The sequence below is a fragment of the Arachis hypogaea genome, chromosome 6 (assembly GCF_003086295.3).
Source record: "Arachis hypogaea cultivar Tifrunner chromosome 6, arahy.Tifrunner.gnm2.J5K5, whole genome shotgun sequence".
Classification (NCBI taxonomy): Eukaryota; Viridiplantae; Streptophyta; class Magnoliopsida; order Fabales; family Fabaceae; genus Arachis; species Arachis hypogaea.
Window position 1 is genome coordinate 37,698,220 of NC_092041.1, and position 18,355 is coordinate 37,716,574.

General features: G+C 39.6%; 1 non-coding gene across 1 annotated transcript; it reads right to left on the reverse strand.

Annotated features, from left to right (window-relative positions):
• Positions 1 to 16,541: 16,541 nt before the first annotated feature.
• Positions 16,542 to 16,645, reverse strand: LOC112699579 (small nucleolar RNA R71). Its single transcript, XR_003152525.1, has one exon. It is a non-coding gene; the product is annotated as a small nucleolar RNA R71 (small nucleolar RNA).
• Positions 16,646 to 18,355: the final 1,710 nt, after the last annotated feature.

The window sequence follows — 18,355 nt, forward strand, 5'->3', positions numbered from 1 at the left end:
CAGCACTCTCAGGTGTCTGATCCTCCCTTGGCGTCTGAACGCCAGGATTGGGTGGAAAATGGGCGTTTAACGCCAACTTTTCCCCCTTTTCTGGCGTTTGAACGCCAGAACTGGGCAGGAAATGGGCGTTTAACGCCAGCTTTCCCTCCCTTTCTGGCGTTTGAACGCCAATAACATTCCTCTCTGGGCTCTTACTGTCCTCAGAGGGATTTTAAACAGTGGTTTGGTTATTCCCTGTCAATTGTTCCTTGTTTGGCTTTTTGCTACTTTGAGCAGTGTTATTCAGTGTCTTCCCACTCCTCAGTTGAACTGCTTGACATTCCTCTATTATCTGTTTAGATATTTGCTGTTTTGCTTGATTCAACTGCAGTTCTATGTTCTTGTTACCAACTTTAGTTTCATGGAGCATTTCTTTAAATTCTGCTAACTGTTCTGTCATCAAGAGCAATTGTTGATTAAGCTCAATCATCTGTTCTTGAGGATTAGGATCAGTGACTACTGTCATGACTTCCTCTTTTGGAGAGAACTCATTGCTAGAGTACAAATATTGGTTTCTAGCAACAGTGTCTATAAGCTCTTGAGCTTCTTCAATTGTCTTCCTCATGTGTATAGATCCACCAGCTGAGTGGTCTAAAGACATCTGAGCTTTTTCTGTAAGCCCATAGTAGAAGATGTCTAACTGTACCCACTCTGAAAACATTTCAGAGGGGCATTTTCTTAGCATACCTCTATACCTCTCCCAGGCATTATAAAGGGATTCATTACCCTCTTGTTTAAAGCCTTGAATGTCTAGCCTTAGCTGTGTCATCCTCTTTGGAGGGTAAAAGTGATTCAGGAATTTGTCTGATAACTGTTTCCATGTCTTTATGCTTGCTGTAGGTTGGTTATTCAACCACCTTTTAGCTTGATCTTTTACAGCAAATGGAAACAGTAATAGTCTGTAGACATCCTGATCCACCTCTTTATCATGTACTGTGTCAGCAATTTGTAAGAACTGTGGCAGAAACTCAGTAGGCTCTTCTTGTGGAAGACCGGAATACTGGCAATTTTGCTGCACTATGATAATGAGTTGAGGATTTAGCTCAAAGCTGCTTGCTTTGATGGGAGGTGTACAGATGCTACTCCCATATGCAGCTGTAATGGGGTTAGCATATGACCCCAGAGTCCTTTTGGACTGATCAATCCCACTTAAGTCCATAATGGATAAAGGAAAATGATATGGATTACAAATAGATAAATTTTGTTTTTTTTTTGAATTAACCGAAAAAATAAAATAAAACAAAAGGAAACTAAAAGACTCTAAACTAACAAAAATAAACAGTCCTAATCTAAGCAACAAGATAAGCCGTCAGTTGTCCAAACTCGAACAATCCCCGGCAACGGCGCCAAAAACTTGGTGCACGAAATTGCAATCACACTTTTGCAATCCCGCACAACTAACCAGCAAGTGCACTGGGTCGTCCAAGTAATACCTTACGTGAGTAAGGGTCGATCCCACGGAGATTGTCGGCTTGAAGCAAGCTATGGTTATCTTGTAAATCTTAGTCAGGATATCAGAAATTATCAGGATTGATTGTGAAAAGTAAAAGAACATGAAATAAGTACTTGTTTTGCAGTGATAGAGAATAGGTTGAGGTTTTGGAGATGCTCCATCTTCTGAATCTCTGCTTTCCTACTGTCTTCTTCTTCAAACACGCAAGGCTCCTTCCATGGCAAGCTGTATGCAAGGGTTTCACCGTTGTCAGCGGCTACCTCCCTTCCTCTCAGTGGAAATGTTCAACGCACCCTATCACGGCACGGCTATCCATCTGTCGGTTCTCAATCAGGCCGGAATAGAATCCAGTGATTCTTTTGCGTCTGTCAATAACGCCCCGCCTTCAGGAGTTTGAAGCTCGTCACAGTCATTCAATCATTGAATCCTACTCAGAATACCATAGACAAGGTTTAGACCTTCCGGATTCTCTTGAATGCCGCCATCAGTTCTAGCTTATACCACGAAGATTCTGATTAAAGAATCCAAGAGATATCTACTTAATCTAAGGTAGAACGGAGGTGGTTGTCAGTCACACGTTCATAGTTGAGAATGATGATGATTGTCACGGATCATCACATTCATCCGGTTTAAGAACAAGTAATATCTTAGAATGGAAGCAAGCATGATTGAATAAGAAACAGTAGTAATTGCATTAATCCATCAAGACACAGCAGAGCTCCTCACCCCCAACCATGGGGTTTAGAGACTCATGCCGTGGAAAGTACACAAAGAAACGTGTAAAGTGTCATGAGGTCCAGATACAATGTCAAAAGATCCTATTAATAGTGAACTAGTAGCCTAGGGTATACAGAAATGAGTAAATGACGTAAAAATTCACTTCTGGGTCCACTTAGTGTGTGCTTGGGCTGAGCAATGAAGCAATTTCGTGTAGAGACCTTTTCTGGAGTTAAACGCCAGCTTTTATGCCAGTTTGGGCGTTTAACTCCAAGTTGTATGCCAGTTCCAGCGTTAAACGCTGGAAATTCTGAGGCTGATTTGCCACGCCGGTTTGGGCCATCAAATCTTGGGAAAAGTATGAACTATTATACATTGCTGGAACGCCCAGGATGTCTACTTTCCAACGCCGTTGAGAGCGTGCCAATTGGACTTCTGTAGCTCTAGAAAATCCACTTCGAGTGCAGGGAGGTCAGAATCCAACAGCATCCACAGTCCTTTTCAGTCTCTGAATCAGATTTTTGCTCAGGACCCTCAATTTCAGCCAGAAAATACCTGAAATCACAGAAAAACACACAAACTCATAGTAAAGTCCAGAAAAGTGAATTTTAACTAAAAACTAATAAAAATATACTAAAAACTAACTAGATCATACCAAAAACATACTAAAAACAATGCCAAAAAGCGTATAAATTATCCGCTCATCATTTCCTTTGTTAGAAACCATATTATTTGTAGCTTTGGATCACCACGAGCAATCGTGAGCGATCAATGCACTCACTTTTGTAATAGGAGACTAACAGGTTTACTAAAGAGGCACGGGATCATTCATAAAGTATCAACCGCCTATAACCCCCAGACTAATGGGCAAGCAGAGGTGTCTAACAGAGAGATAAAGTGTATACTGCAAAAGGTAGTCAAGCCTCATAGAAAGGACTGGAGCACCAGGCTCCAAGACGTGCTTTGGGCATATCGGAAAGCATACAAGACACCGATTGGGATGAGTCCTTTTTGCTTGGTTTATGGAAAGGCCTGTCATCTTCCAGTTGAATTAGAACACAAGGCCTTCTAAGCAGTAAAGGAATGCAACATGGACTATGAGAGAGCTGGAGCCGAACGGAAGTTGCAACTACAAGAATTAGAGAGCCTTCGCCTTGAAGCTTATGAAAACTACAGGCTGTATAAAGAGAAGGTGAAGGCTGTGCATGACAAGAGCATTAAGAGAAGAGAATTCCAACCAGGGGACTTAGTCCTACTTTACAACTCCATAATACGACTCATGCCAGGCAAGCTGAGATCCAGATGGGATGGTCCGTATCGAGTAGAGCGAGTGGAACCATACGGAGTCTTTCACTTGAGCCATCCTTCAAGCTCTGAACTTATCAAGGTCAATGGACATCACTTGAAGTTATTAAATGGTGAAAAGATGGCGAAAAACCAGGAACTAGAGATCTTCCTCTTGGAAGATCCGCCCATAGCAGGAGACTGAGCTAGTGGAGTGTCCAACTTAAGGACGTTAAAGCAAAGTGCTAGGTGGGAGACAACATACTGCATATTGCAGATTTTTACTTTAAAAAAAAAGAGATAGAGAGAGAGAGAGCACATGACGCGACAGCGTCGATGACGCGTCCGCGTCACAGGTGCCTTCGACACGAGAAGAAAAGAAACAGAGAGTCACGCGAAAGTGTGGCTGGAGGCATGCCTATGGCACAAATTGTCCCACGCGACCGTGCCGACCATGCGTCCGCGTCATGTGGGAAAAAGGTCTCCCACGCGTCCACGTCGCTCACGTGAATGCGTGCCCTATAAATCGACGTAAAAAGGCTGTGTGGCCGAGAGTTGAGCTGGACTTGGGGCTGGACTCGTGCTCCAAGCACAAGCCCTGCCACGCGAACGCGTGCCACCACGCGTCCGCGCCATTTTATCAATCTGGCCATCCACGCAATCGCATCAACCACGCGATCGCGTCACCCTAAATTTTGACAAAACATAATTTAAACAGAGAGTTGTGCGAGCGCGAAGCTGCCCTCGCGCCACTAGCGTAAATCATTCATTTCATTTAAGGGCTTTCCACGCGACTGCGTGCCCAACGCGTCCGCGTCGCTTGCACCGCCCAACTCATTCAAATCTGCCAGATTATCTTTTCTATTCTCATCCCATTCCTATTTTATATCCCCCCTTCTTCTTCCTCCCTTATTTCTCTCTTCTACCCCCTCTTTACCACCACCATTATCAAGGTCTTTTATTCTCTTCTACCCTTCTTAGTTTTTTTTTCATTCTTCTTCTTATTATCAGGTTTTCTTTTTCTTTCTCTTCTACTTTCCCTATCCATGTTTTCTTTTTCTTTCCTCTTCCTCCTCTTGGTGTTGGAGATTTATTTGGGTCATTATTTTTATATGTTGCTTGTGAATTGTTTAGGACTTGTTTAACAATTATATATTATTTTTATAGGGTTACTTGCATGTTCCAGTTCATATTTTTCATACCTTATTTAACATGCATGCTATGTGTTTGTGAAAACGCCCATATGGCATTTTGCAATGTTTTTAGATTTCTTTCACTCTACTACTCTAAATGCCTGCTTTTCACAAAACCCTTCTTATATTTTATTATTTAATAATTGTTATTACAAGCATATTGTTTGTTTGAAAGACTTGGTAATCTAACTTGGACATTGAATGCTTTATCTATACTACTCATGCCCTTGCCGGCATGCCAATAAACAGCTTGCATTTAACTGTCACCACATGCACTTGCTATATTTCCTTTGTTGATTTGCCACATGTAGTCATGACCATGTGTTCACATCATTATCCTTTCCTGTGCATTGATTACCACCTTTCCCATTCTTTTCCTTGCTATAACCCTTGAAATATTCATGTCTTTACTTATTTCCTTTCAGGATGGCCACCAAGAAAGGCAAGGAGAAAGCTACCACCAAATCCACAGCAAGGAAAGGAACTAACAGAGTATTAGTGGCAGAGCCATCTTCATCTGTAGTTAAGCCCTCAACAAAAAGAATCAAAAGGATTATAAAGGTCGATGAAAAGGAGAAAGCCTCCCCAGCAAAGGACACTGCCCGATTCCCCAATCGTTACTGTGAGCAGATGTTCCCCATTCTGGCAGCTCTACAACAACGAACACCTTCTTATCCTTCCACCTTGTATTGCCAACTTTGTTGAGCCACAAATTGCACAAAGACATTGGGGATTCCTACAGAGACAGCCACGACAGGTTAACCTTTCTTGGGTAGTTGAGTTCTACTCCAATTTCCACCTGCCAACCCTACAGTCAGTTTATGTATGTCAGAAGCTAGTCCCCATTACAGAAGAGGCCATTCAACGAGCCCTAGATCTTCCCCCTGTTCTAGAAGGATTAGACACGTTTTAAGAAGCCGCACTCAAGCTCCAGGGTACAAATTTGATTGGGATGTTGTTCTCAAAGTTATCGCACAACCTCGCAGTAAATGGATCTTCGGATACCATCGTTTCTGAACTAAGGGGATCTCGGCTTCCGCACTCACCTTAGAGGCTTATGTATGGGCACAGATTATGTCCCATTACGTCTTTCTGAGCACTCATGAGTCCTCCTTCACCGCAGACATGGCCGTTCTACTATGGTGCATCTTCACAGACCAGCCTCTAAATCTACCAAGACACATCCAGAATGCTATGGGACACGTGCAAATCGTGGGAAACCTTCCTTTTCCCGCCTTGATCTCAAATCTTGTCTCAGCAGTCGGAGTCTCCTACAGAGCTGGGGACACCAAAGCCATACTTCCATGGAAAGATCAATACGTCCCTAACGGGAGATATCTCAGGCCACCACTTGCCACTACCATCTACTAATCAGCTGCTGCATCAAATACTAAAGAGGTTGGACCAACAAGACCAGAAAGCAAAGCTCCGCGAGCGCCGCAACCACCGCCGATTCAAATACCTCAAGGAGCTACTCACAGGAAACCACAGACCTGACGAGGACCTAGGCACTCCGGACTCCACTTCCTTTACCAGCACAGGGAGCCATGACGGTTCCGACTGTAGAGATACTGCCACCAGCCCACCCTTGTTACCGACAGATGGCACCGAGGACAGTGCAAAGCCTTAAGTGTGGGGAGGTCGGTCAGTACCTGACTTCCGGAGGTAATTCTTTCCCCCTAACACCAACTTCGTTTTCTTTAGAATAGGATAGATTGCATATTAGTAGGTTAATTGCATGCATGTTTTACCTGATTGAAAAGACAATAAGTTTCTTTTAAGACCATATATTTTTCGAAAATTTCACTAATTTAGATCAAAACATTTATGTTAAATTTGTTTGAAGTTGAAATTGGAATAGGATTTTTGAGCTAAAAGAACACACAACCCGTGAGACTTTGAGCCTAAATACATGGTTACACTATTTAACCACAAACATTTTTTTCTCATGTGTTTTCTTCTCTATGACTGTGATCTAAATTTTTTTTATCCTATATGTCCAATGTTAATGTGTTATGTGCATGCATATGATTGAGGCCATTGTTTGTTTAGCTCAAATATCCCAAATAAGCCAACCCTTTTAATTACCTTTGTTAACCACTTTGAGCTGTTTTTAATCTCATTTGTTCTATATTTTACCACATTACTAGCCTTAAGCAGAAAAATAATTGAAAATCCCAATTGAATATTTGGTTAGCTTAAGATAGAATTTGTCTGTTAACTGAGTGTGGGAAAATTGTGGGAATAAAGGGTAATAGGAAAATATGTTGTGATGAAATAAAGGGAAATTGGGTACCTATTCATGTGAAACCATAAAAAAAATTACAAATCTATGTGCATTGATAAAAAAATAAAATAAAATAAAATAAAATAAAATAAAATTGTTCCTTTATGTTAATAAATAAGGGGACAAAATCACCCCAATGATAAGTCAGAGTTTAATAATCAATGCACATGTGATAAAATTAAAATAAAGGTTGATGCATGAATATGGAATGTGAAAAGGAGATTCTGGGTAGCTAAGATGAATGTTAAAATTATATAGAATATATGTATGTTAGGTGAGAGCTTAGGTTAATTAAAGATTCAATGTATAAGCTCACTTAGCCATATGTGTATTCTCACCCTTACCTTAGCCCCATTACAACCACGAAAAGACCTCATGATGTTTGCATGGGCATTTTAAAATTGTTGATTGGTTAGGTGAAAAACAAAATTTTTGAAAGGCATGATTAGAGAAGGATAGAGTGATTACCCCATATACTAGAGATGATTAGAGTGCACACGTACCAACAGTAAAGGTTCAATGCTCTGTCCTGTATTCCCTGCTTTCACGAGCTATCTTCTTACAAATTTATCTGCTTTTACAATATGAATTGAATTAGTGAATTTGCCCCATGTTTTGTCTTAGAGAACTTATCTATTTTTAATCATGTAGAGAAAATCATATAGTTGCATTCATATGTATATAGGTTGCATTGTATGAGTCTTACATGTTCCTATTCATTCACATTTATCTCCTTCAACTTAGCATGAGGACATGCTAATGTTTAAGTGTGGAAAGGTTGATAAACCACTATTTTGTGATTCATATTGTGTTTAATTGTGTGGTTTTATCAGGTCTTCGCCCACTTATTCATATGATTTGCATGTATTTATAATTCCTTCCTAAAAATATTCTATGATTTGAATACTTGCTTCCTAAAGACCTTTTTGTAAATCATGTTGCTTGTATGCGAAGTTTGTATTCGTAGGTTTTGATGAATGACAAACCAACAAACGACATGAAAGACAAACCAACAAACAACTTGAATGAACAAGCATGTTGAAAGATCAACCAACATTCAACGTTGAGGAATGAAGAGTTGAAAGCAACACAACAACAACAAGAAACTCAAGTCCACAACATTTGAAGACAAGTATAGTGTCTTAGGACTTAGGTAACTTCTTGTTAAGAACCAATTGCTAAATCTCTCAACACACACTCACAAAATATTTTGATGCACATCTTGCAACTCGATGCTAGCCAAATGGTTTAAAACTTGTTTTTCAAAGGTACAAAAGCATAGGAATTGACTCCAACAAGTTTGAGATCAATCCTAAGTATTTTAAAGTGATTTTAAGCCATTCTTTAAGGTTTGCATCGATGCACACTCATCTTGCATCGATGCAAAGCATGCGACGACCTGTTGAATCGATGCAAAGATGTTTGCATCGATGCAACCTAGCTGAAAATTCAAATTTCAGCTTCAAAGACACATTTGCATCAATGCAAAGTGTTATGCATCGATGCAAATAATTCAAAAACATAAAAAACGGCTAGTTTGACAAAAAGGCTCCATCCCATTAACTCCCCAATGTTTCTAAGGTTTGGGGAATCTATAAATAGATGGATTGAAGTCTTATTTCAGTGATTTTGATTTTTTGAAAACTATATTGTTCATATTCTTTCATTCTACATTTTTTAAGGTGTTATAATACACAATTTGAGAGAGCAATATCAATTGGTTCAATAGTGCTAAACTTGTAATCATACACTCTTCTAGAGAGTACTCATTTCATCTCAACAATTCTTTGAGAATTGTTTTCTTGTACACTTTGTAAATTGGAGTGTGATCTCCAAGGTTGAGTCAAGAGTTATAAACACTATAGTCGGTGAGGATACCAAAGAGGTATACTAAGTACTCAAGGCAAATCTTAGAGAAGGTACCTCTAAGTGGAGTGGGTTAGTATACGAGTGGTGATCATATACCGTGAGGTGTTAGAAACTAAGAACTCGGATTGTAAAAGGTTTTGCGCGAGCACCTTGAAGCTTGGCAATAGTGGAACTTCTCAATTGCGATTGAGAAAGAAAGTGGACGTAGGACAAGGATTGTGCCGAACCACTCTAAATAGCGTTTGCATCTCTCCAAACTCATCTCTTCAATATTATTGTCTTTTACCTTTGAGCAAATAAATTGTGATCGAAAAGTAGCTTCGTAAGTACTTAAGGAGTAGCTTAAGTCTGATTGGTGAAAAGCTTGATCAATTTATTTGAGTTGGTGTCTATTGGAAAGTAAAAGCTCCTTATAAATGCTTAGCAATTGAGTTAAGCTCTTGGAAAAATACTAGTACAATAACACTTTTGTATATTGTCTTTAACTTTCGCAAAAAGATTCATTGTTGTTGAAATACTCAATTCACCCCCCTCTTGAGTAATTGTGCATAGGTTCTACAAGTGGTATCAGAGCTTAACCCTTTGAAAGACTTAACCGTTTAAGGGAAAAGATCACAGGCTTTAACAACAACAACACTAGCGAAGGTAACTCAACCGCTAGACCTCCTCTTTTTAGCGGAACAAATTACTCTTATTGGAAAAATAAGATGAGAATTTGGATCCGTTCTCAAGATGTGAGAATTTGGAAAGTGATTGAGAATGGAAATCACATTCCAACAAAGACAACAAGCGCTAAAGAAGGAGAAGTCTCCGTCTCAAAGCAAGTACCGAAAGGAGAAGATGAATATAGTGACGATGATTGGAAGAAAGTGGCAATGAATGATAAAGCCATCAACTTCATTCATTGTGCACTTAACGAGCATGATTATATGAAGATCTCTACATGTGAAACCGCTAAAGAGATTTGGGATAAACTCCAAATCACTTACGAAGGAACCGACCACGTTAAAGAATCAAAGGTATTTATGTTGGTTCATGAATGGGAAAATTTTAAAATGAAAGATGAAGAGAGCATTGAAGAAGCTCTTGAAAGACTCTCCTAGATCTTCAACAATCTAAGCATGCTTGGCACAAAATACAATGATAAACAAATTGTGACCAAGGTGCTTACAAGCCTTACACCAAAATGGAACTCCAAAGTGAACGCCATTGTGGAAGGAAGGCTCTATGATCAACTTACATTTGATCAACTACGAGGTAATCTTCTCACCTATGAAATGACTATGCTAAATAGACAAAAAGGTGAAGAAAGCAAGAAGAAAAGTCTCGCCCTTAAAACAACATCACTGCAAGAAGAGAGTGATGATAATGAAGAAGAAGGAGATGAAGAATTTGCACTCTTATTAAAAAGATTCAATAAGTTTGCAATGAAGAAAAACTTCAAGAGCAAAACAAAGGTACCAAAATGCTATGAGTGTGGAGAAGTTGGACACATCAAACCCAATTGTCCAAAACTTCAAAAGGAGGACAAAAACAAGAAATTTAAGAAGAAGGAGAAAGCATACATATCATGGGAGAACGAGGATGAATCCGACTCCGATGACGACGAGGTTGCAAATCTTTGCTTAATGGCAAGCGAAGAAAAGGTTAGTGATGACAACTCCACTTTTTTTAATTTACAAGATGAATATGATGCCTTACTTGAGGTGTACACAAAACTTACCCAAGATTATTCTCTCCTAAAGAAAAAGAATATGGATCTTTTAAAACAAAATGAGATGTTGAAAAACGAGAATATCAATCTTGGAAAAGATAAGTGTAGCACAAGTAGTGATCCATACAAATCTTGCAAAATGCATGAAAATGAAATTACAAATCTTAAGAACACTTTAGCTAAGTTCAATGAATCTTCAAAGAACTTAGATAAAATATTGAAAAACCAAAAGCATGTTCATAATAAGGAAGGTTTAGGTTTTGAAAAAGGAAAATTTAAAAATGCTAAAACTCCTATTAGGCAACCGCAAGCTCAAAAGGCAAGCATGCCTAAAAGGAATGAAGCCTTTAAACATCTTCCTCAACATGCTTCATTTAGAAATTATAATCACAATGCATATAGATCAAAAGATGTTGCATTTAGGAAACAACCTAGGCAACCATTTAGAAACATGCATAGGATGCATAATCCAAATGTCATATGTCATTATTGTAATAAAGTAGGTCATATAGCACCCGTATGCTTTACTAGAATTAAACATATAAACTTTCGTAGTCAAGATACGAGATGGGCACCTTATGGGCATTATGCTCATACTAACCATCAAGGACCCAAATTCACTTGGGTACCTAAATCCCAATTTTAATTATTGTGTAGGTACGTGTTGGAGCTAAGGATACAAATTGGTATGTTGATAGTGGATGCTCCAAACACATGACCGGCGATGAATCAAAGTTCACCGCAATAGAGCCTACAAACGGAGGAAACGTGATCTATGGAGACAACAACACCGGCAAAGTAATCGGCGTTGGAAAAGTTGGTAAAAATCCTTCTACCTCCATAGATAATGTTATACTTGTCAAAGGTCTCAAACATAATCTCATTAGTGTTAGCCAACTTTGTGACAAAGGAAACTTAGTCACCTTTGATTCAAAATGTTGTTTGATAAAAAGGCAAGACACTAATGAAATTGTGCTAATTGGGCACCGTGTTGACAATGTATACATGATTAATCTAAATGAAGTATCCTCAAATGATGTGAAATGCCTTGTTAGTAAAAATGATGAAACTTGGCTATGGCATCGTAGAGTAGCTCATGCTAACATGGACCATCTTAACAAGTTGGTCTCTAAAGAGTTAGTAATTGGCTTACCAAAGCTACGTTTTGAAAAAGACGTCCTTTGCGACGCATGTCAAAAGGAAAAACAAGTAAAGGCCACTTTTAAATCCAAAAACATTGTTTTAACAACAAGGCCATTACAACTTTTTGATGCCAAGGCGTCTTAGGCTAGTTTTACTAGCATTTTTCTGTTAGTTTTAGTTGTTTTATGCATTTTCTTGAGCTTAAAGTAACCAAGAATGGTTAAATGAATAACAAAGCAATGAACCATCCAAACAGTATGATTTTAATGCAAATTCCATGAGTTTTTAGTTATATTACTTGAATGCTATGAATGGAAGAATTCTCATGAAATTTTGCAAGACTTTGATGCAGTTGTTTGGATGATTTCAGGGAAGAAGAGGCTAGGCAAGGAAGCAACAAAATCAATAATGGAAGCTTGAAGATCACATGTGGAGTTTAAGTTCCAGTTTAAGCTTAAACTGGAACTTAAACTGCCAAGCCATATAATGCTGAAAGTGGCGTTTAACCTCCAGTTTAACCTTAAACTGGAAGTTAAACACCAGAATAATAAAGGCACCAAAGCTGAAAGTGGCGTTTAACCTCCAGTTTAAGGTTAAACTGGAAGTTAAACGCCAGAATGAGAATTTCACCAAGGAAGCATTTCCACGTTTAACCTCCAGTTTAACCTTAAACTGGAGGTTAAACGTGTTCGACACAATTTCTCACCAGAAAGCATTTCGACGTTTAACCTCCAGTTTAACCTTAAACTGGAGGTTAAACGCCAGAAGTAAGAAAGGCACCAGGAGCATTTCCACGTTTAAGCTCCAGTTTAAGCTTAAACTGGAGCTTAAACGTGTTCGGCGTTTTTGCTCCTCCAGGGTTGCCTTCTCATTTCCACGTTTAAGCTCCAGTTTAACCTTAAACTGGAGCTTAAACGTGTTCGACCAGAAGTGCCTCCAGGGTTGCTTTCTTCATTTCCACGTTTAAGCTTCAGTTTAACCTTAAACTGAAGCTTAAACGTGTTCGATTATTTAACCCCCTGGGTTGTTTTCTTCCATTCCCACGTTTAAGTTTCAGTTTAACCTTAAACTGAAACTTATACTTCAACTTAAACGCCACTTTTTGAAAGGGTTTCTGGGCCAAATATATTGAAGTTTAAGTTAGCATTTGAGCACAAACATTAACTTAAACGTATTATGGTATGAAACCCAATTGAATATCATGGTTTATGGGATTGGGCCTGAAGAATTGATGAGTCTGGAACTTCAATTTGTTGAGTCTTGTGTCATTACTTGTTTATCACTAAGTTTGCTCAATGAATGTTACAGAATTAGATCACAGCCTCATCAAGATTATGGACCATAAACCCAAAGCAAAAGGAAATCAGGGAAAAGCCTCAAAGCCCAAGAAACACAACAGAAGCTCAATTTAGAAAGTGTATAAATCGGATAGAATTTAAGTTAGTAGAAACTTTTTGGACACTTGAGAATTTTTCATCAACTTTTCTAGTTTTGAATTCGGAGCTATGACTCACCAAACCCCTTTCATTGGGTTAGGGAGCTCTATTGTAATTCAATGAATCAATAATAGTTTTTATCTTCTTCTTCAATCTTTTCTCTTGAATTTTGTTAGAAAGCTTCTCGATCTAATTCCATTGGGTAGTTGTCTTGGGAAAGAAATTATCCATAATTGGAATCCTTCGGAACCTTGGGAAAGGAATGGAGGATTCATGCTAGAGAAGCTTTCTCACAGTGAATTGGATTGGGGTTTGGATGGATATTGTGACATGTAATCCTACCAAATTGTGGTCCATGAAACTGTGTGGTATAATCAGTGATCGAGTATCATCTCTTCTTATGAACATTTAAACCAAGGGATTGGGAATTTGTTTGTTTTTAGAGAGAATTGGTGAGCCAAGGAATTGGGATCCAATCATATAAGATTGCCAAGCAAGATTCAATGAATGCATTGGTTGAGGAAGAGATGAAAATGTTTTGATTCGGAGATTTCAATATCTCCTGACCCCAATGAACCCCTCTCTCTGATCTATCCCTTTCTATTTACATTCTGCAATTTCAATTCATGCAATCACCCCCATCCCTTTTTAATTTCAGCACTTTAACTTCTCGCTCTTTAATTCATGCAATTTAAGATTCCGCAATTCTCATCTCAATCTTGATCCGCTCAACTAGAACACACTTCTAATCCGAATTGCTCATTCAACCAATCCTTGTGGGATTCGACCTCACTCTATTGTGAGTTTTTACTTGACGATAACCGATGCACTTGCCGGAAGGAATTTTTGCCGATCGTGCAATTTCCTAAAATCGTAGCTATCAAGTTTATGGCTAGATCAAGTTTATGGCGCCGTTGCCGGGGATTGGTTTTCGATTGACAATTCTCAAAATGGAAGTTAACTAGATTGAGCATTTTTCTTGTTTTGTTAATTTAGTTCAAGTTACTTGTTGAATTTTTAATTTCTGCACTCTGTTATTTGCTTTTTCTTTCTTATGCCTTTCATTTCAAGCAACTAACTCACTGACCCACTAACTATTTGAATTAATTCCTCAACTGCTCTAACCATACTCTTCCATTAACCAAGAGTATTCCACTTGTTTGTTGCTTGTGGTGTGTTCTTGTATGACAGGTAGGAGAGGAGAAACATCAACTCCTCCATATACCGAACCAGAGAGGACCCTTCATAGACTTAGAAGGGAAGCAAGAGGGAAGAGAGTACTGAGAGAAGAAGAATCTGAAGGAGAGTCTGAGGACAATTTTGAGGAAGCTCTAGATCTCAACATGGATAGAGAAGTTCACAACCATGACAGGGCTGATGGAAACAATGCCATTCCTGAGAGGAGGGTTCTTGGTTCATACATAAACCCAACCTCTGGGAATTGTGGTAGCAGCATCCAGAAACCACCCATTCAGGCCAACAATTTTGAACTCAAACCACAGCTAATATCATTGGTGGAGGATCATTGTTCATTTGGTGGGAGTGCTAATGAAGACCCAAACCAACATCTCACAAAATTCCTAAGAATTTGCGACACTGTGAAGTCCAATGGAGTCCAGGAAGATGCCTATAAACTGCTCTTGTTCCCATTTTCACTTACGGACAAGGCAGCTAAGTGGCTGGAATCATTCCCAAGGGGGAGCCTGGTGCGCGAAATTGTGAACAATACTTTTTCACAACTCTCATAATCCCCGGTCATGAACCCCAAAAACTTGGTAGCTCAATACCATGGCATTACACAACTTCGCACAACTAACCAGCAAGTGCACTGGGTCGTCCAAGTAATAAACCTTACGCGAGTAAGGGTCGATCCCACGGAGATTGTTAGTATGAAGCAAGCTATAGTCATCTTGTAAATCTTAGTTAGGCAAACTCAAATGGATATGGTGATGAACGAAATAAACATAAAGATAAAGATAGAGATACTTATGTAATTCATTGGTAGGAACTTCATATAAGCGCATGAAGATGCCTTCCCTTCCGTCTCTCTGCTTTCCTACTGTCTTCATCCAATCCTTTTTATTCCTTTCCATGGCAAGCTTAAGCAAGGGTTTCACCGTTGTCAGTGGCTACCTCCCATCCTCTCAGTGAAAGCGATTGCATATGCTCTGTCACAGCATAGCGGAATTCATCTGTCGGTTCTCAATCAGGCCGGAATAGAATCCAGTGATTCTTTTGCGTCTGTCACTAACGCCCCGCCTTCAGGAGTTTGAAGCACGTCACAGTCATTCAGTCATTGAATCCTACTCAGAACACCACAGACAAGGTTAGACCTTCCGGATTCTCTTGAATGCTGCCATCAGTTCTCGCCTATACCACGAAGATTCCGATTAAAGAATCCAAGAGATATTCACTAGAGCCTTGGTTACTTGTAGAACAGAAGTGGTTGTTAGTCACCTTGTTCATGGGTGATAATGATGATGAGTGTCACGAATCATCACATTCATCAAGTTGAAGAACAAGTGATATCTTAGAACAAGAACAAGCGGAATTGAATGGAAGAACAATAGTAATTGCATTAATACTCGAGGTACAGCAGAGCTCCACACCTTAATCTATGGTGTGTAGAAACTCCACCGTTGAAAATACATAAGAACAAAAGTGATCATTGGTTTCGGCCCCAGAGAGGGAACTAGAAGAACCAAGATGAAAATACAATAGTAAAAGGTCCTACTTATAGAAAACTAGTAGCCTAAGGATTTACAAAGATGAGTAAATGACATAAAAATCCACTTCCGGGCCCACTTGGTGTGTGCTTGGGCTGAGCAATGAAGCATTTTCGTGTAGAGACTCTTCTTGGAGTTAAACGCCAGCTTTTGTGCCAGTTTGGGCGTTTAACTCCCATTTTGGTGCCAGTTCCGGCGTTTAACGCTGGAATTTCTGAGGGTGACTTTGAACGCCGATTTGACCATCAAATCTTGGGCAAAGTATGGACTATCATATATTGCTGGAAAGCCCAGGATGTCTACTTTCCAACGCCATTGAGAGCGCGCCAATTGGGCTTCTGTAGCTCCAGAAAATCCACTTCGAGTGCAGGGAGGTCAGAATCCAACAGCATCTGCAGTCCTTTTCAGTCTCTGAATCAGATTTTTGCTCAGGTCCCTCAATTTCAGCCAGAAAATACCTGAAATCACAGAAAAACACACGAACTCATAGTAAAGTCCAGAAAAGTGAATTTTAACTAAAAACTAATAAAAATATACTAAAAACTAACTAGATCATACTAAAAACATACTAAAAACAATGCCAAAAAGCGTACAAATTATCCGCTCATCAGAGGCTAACAACCTGGGATGAGGTGGAAAGCAAGTTTCTGGCACGTTTCTACCCCCCACAAAAGGTCAATAGGCTTCGATCTGAGGTTTAGACTTTTAGACAACAGGATGGTGAAACCCTCTACGAGGCATGGGAGAGGTTCAAAGAATTGACAAGGAAATGCCCACCAGACATGTTCCATGACTGGGTGCAATTGCATATTTTCTATGATGGACTTTCTTATGAATCAAGGAAGGCTGTAGACCATTCATCAGGAGGTTCATTGAACAGGAAAAAGACTGTGGAAGAAGCCATTGAATTGATTGAGACAGTGGCTGAGAATGAGTACTACTATGCTTCAGAGAGGCACAACACTAAGGGAGTCATGGAGCTGAACCATGTTGATACAATTCTAGCCCAAAACAAGGTGTTTGCCAAGCAACTAGCAGAGCTCACCAGGAAATTAGACACAAAGCAAGTGGCTGCACTACACACACAAGATCAAGAGGAAATAAGCACTGAAGGAGGTGATTGGGAAGAGGCCAACTATGTGGGAAATCAACAAAGGCAACCATATGATCCACATTCCAACACCTACAACCCAGGATGGAAAAACCACCCAAACTTTGGGTGGGGAAACCAGCAAAGCCAACCACAAAACCACAAACCTTACAACCACAACCAACATAACAATTCCACATACCAAAACTCCAACCAAAGATCATACCAAGCCACACAAAACACTTACTCCCAACCACCATATCATGGCCAAAATAATCAATCTACCCAACCTAATCCGAACCAACAATTCCAAGATCAATTGAACAGGATAGAAGGAATGATTGCAACCATGAGTCAAGACATAATCGAATTGAAAGCTTTTAAGGAAGAAGTAAATTCGAACTTGCAAAACCAAGGAGCTGCCATCCGAAGCTAGAAAATCAAATTGTGTATTTGTCTAAGCAAACCCCTGGGCCAAGCGTTTCTCATGCTGCCAAAGCTATTGCAAGGGAAGAATGTAAGGCCATAACCCTCAGAAGTGGAAAAAAGCTAAAGGAGATCTCAAAGGAAACCACAGAGGATGAAGCCAAGGAAAATGTGAGGGACAAGGAACAAGGACAATCTTTTACACCGTCTGTAACAAAAGAAAAAGAAAAAGAGGTCCTGACGCCTTATACACCCAAAGCACCATATCCTCAACGTTTGATGAAAAGTGAAAAGGATGGCCAATTCTCCAGATTCTTGGAGATTTTCAAGAAGCTTCAAATCAACATTCCTTTTGCTGAGGCAATAGAGCAAATGCCACTCTATGCAAAATTTTTGAAGGAATTAATGACCAAGAAGAGAAGCTGGAGAAATGAGGAAACTGTGTTGTTAACTGAAGAATGCAGTGCCATCATTCAACACAAATTGCCTCAGAAATTGAAGGATCCAGGCAGTTTCCAAATCCCCTGCATCATAGGAGAAGTCATGGTGGAGAAGGCCTTGTGTGACTTAGGGGCCAGTATCAATTTGATGTCTCTAACCATGATGAGAAGAATGAAGATTGAAGAAGCCAAACCAACAAGAATGGCCCTCCAATTGGCAGATCGAACTTTTAAATTCCCTCATGGGATAGTTGAGGACTTGTTGGTGAAAGTGGGAGATTTTATATTTCCTGCCGATTTTGTGGTGTTAGATATGGAGGAAGAAGCTAAGGCTTTAATAATTCTGGGAAGACCCTTCCTGGCTACCGCTGGAGCCATCATAGATGTCCAAAAGGGTGAACTCACTCTTAGATTACATGATGAGAAATTGGTGTTTAACGTATTCAAGGCAATGAGCTATCCATCAGAATCACTAAAGGAATGCATGAGGTTGGATGTAGTGGATATTGCAATACAAGAAACATTTGAGGAAACAACA